General features: G+C 41.3%; 1 protein-coding gene across 1 annotated transcript in view; it reads right to left on the bottom strand.

Annotated features, from left to right (window-relative positions):
* The window catches only part of frmpd2 (FERM and PDZ domain containing 2), a 52,324-nt gene that overhangs the window by 36,115 nt on the left and 13,709 nt on the right, over window positions 1-2,500 (bottom strand). The window lies entirely within an intron of this gene.

Here is a 2,500-nt window from a genome sequence, read left to right as displayed (position 1 = left end):
GTTTTGCACTTTGGGAGCACTTTGCACTTTTCACTGACTGGATTAATAAATTGCATCGGCAACATTGGTGTGCGAGTTCATTCTAGACTGAAGGACTGATACACTTTTGGAACTAACACACCCACCAGGCCTGGAGGCGTTGGCGCGATACCCTGTTTGCCCCATACCAGAGACTGAGAAAACACACACACACACACAAACACACAAACACGGGGTTTCCCTCTCATCATGTACATGCCATGGGAGAGACTGAGAAAACACACACACACACACACACACACACACACACACACACACATCTTGTGAGAGACTGGATACTTTAAAGGATGCTTCAGTGTACCCTATGCTAAAGGATGCTTCAGTGTAGCCTATGCTATGCTAAAGGATGCTTCAGTGTACCCTATGCTAAAGGGTGCTTCAGTGTACCCAATGCTAAAGGATGCTTCAGCGTACCCTATGCTATGCTAAAAGATGCTTCAGTGTAGCCTATGCTATGCTAAAGGATGCTTCAGTATACTTCATGCTAAAGGATGCTTCGGTGTAGCCTATGCTAAAGGATGCTTCAGTGTAGGGCTGCACGATTTTGGCCAAAATGATAATCACGATTATTTTGATCAATATTGAGATCACGATTATTTATCACGATTATTAATTAATTTTAGTGACAAAAATATTTTTTCCCTAAACATATTGGACTTGCTATCTGGCTCACCCAAATTCTTCCCCTCACATACTCCCCTAAATTACTGCAAATATAGACTTGACTGCGAATAATATTAAATAATACCTAAGGGATAATGTATAGAATGCCGGTCATTATTGGGAAAATAAGTCCCGACAGGGCGAACCGGACCACGACGCGCGGCGGAGGTCATTATTTTTTCAGAGGTCCTTTCCCAAGAAAAAATGACCGCTAGAACTTTGGGAAATCCCATTCAAGTCAATGGAGCATTCTACTTGCCTTGTGAAGAGCCGTGTAATAAACACAAATAATAATAATACTACTACTAATAATAATAATGTTTTGTATTATTTAAATGAAAGTAATTTTGTTGTAGAAAATGTATTTCTTAACAAATACTGTTAATTTGATGCTGTTTAATTTATTTATAAATGGTGCACTGTCACTTTAAGATTCTTTGCCAGCTCCACTCAAATATAGCCTATGGCTAGTGCTGTGCTATAATGGCTGTGCCCTCTCACAGTTTATAAATGGTCATCTTGCTCTCTCCCTCTTGTGCACGCTCAAATGCGTTCCCAATTAAATGGAGTAACATAACGTAGTTAGATCGGCTGCAATGGAGATATGTATCTCGATGTAACAAGCTGTTTTGACATTGACATTGTAAACGTTCTCTAAGAAGAGTGTAAAGCAGTTTGCAGTAGGGTAGCCTAAAGTTAACCACAACGTCGTCTATCGCTGGAAATAAATAGCGAGCGGCCTATGATAAACTGGACCGGATTAAAGTGCGTGGCGGGCCGCAGTTTGGACATGGTTTAGTCATTCGTTGATATGTAAAACACTGACGTGTAGGCTACATTTTCATTATTGTTCACTCGTTTAAAGTAGGCTGTCTTGAAACGCTTGTGCATTGTAGGTTGCACATGTAGCTTATAAAATAAATGAATAAAATTCACGGATCCCGTTGTTAGCTCAACTCTTATTAATTGGCTAGGCCTATATCGGAGGAAGCCATGAGAAAGCAAACAAGGACTAAAAGTTAACGTGATTAAAAAAGGCATGTGTGGTTTACGTCATGTGATGTGTTTCACGTAGGTATGAGTTGAGAGCCCTGCCTTGCTTATGTTTTTGGTTAACTTCACTTGCCTGAAATCCGAAATATTTTCGAACAACGGATGATCCGTTTCGAGGGACAAGCTCTGGCCTTCTGCTGTGCCACACATTTGATTTTTGATCGTCGTTTTTTGTATAGTCTAACTGGCCTACTAATAGTTAACATAATGCTACTAGTCCACAGTGCATCCAAACTGAGCAGTGCATCAGGCTGAGCAGATTGGTAGGCTGCATGCAGGCACATGGTCAGACAGGTTTAAGGAGCGCTTGATTTGTTTTGAAGCGGAGCGCTCTATGGGTTGCCAGGTTGGTTCTATGGGTAGAGCACGCATTTTTAATATCGCTCGATCACGCAAATTTGATCGTGGGAAGCCAAAATCGTGATCGTGATTAAAATTCGATTAATTGTGCAGCCCTACTTCAGTGTACCTCATGCTAAAGGATGCTTTAGTGTAGCCTATGCTATGCTAAAGGATGCTTCAGTGTACCCTATGCTAAAGGATGCTTCAGTGTACCTCATGCTAAAGGATGCTTCAGTGTACCCTATGCTATGCTAAAGGATGCTTCAGTGTACCTCATGCTAAAGGATGCTTCAGTGTAGCCTATGCTATGCTAAAGGATGCTTCAGTGTAGCCTATGCTATGCTAAAGGATGCTTCAGTATAGCCTATGCTAAAGGATGCTTCAGTGTACCCTATGCTATGCT

This window comes from Alosa pseudoharengus, unplaced genomic scaffold (genome assembly GCF_046254945.1).
Source record: "Alosa pseudoharengus isolate Yale_2024_CS ecotype anadromous, Long Island Sound unplaced genomic scaffold, YU_APseudo_1.1 YU_APseudo_1.1_scf_4, whole genome shotgun sequence".
Classification (NCBI taxonomy): Eukaryota; Metazoa; Chordata; class Actinopteri; order Clupeiformes; family Clupeidae; genus Alosa; species Alosa pseudoharengus.
This window is presented reverse-complemented; position numbering and strand designations above follow the sequence as displayed.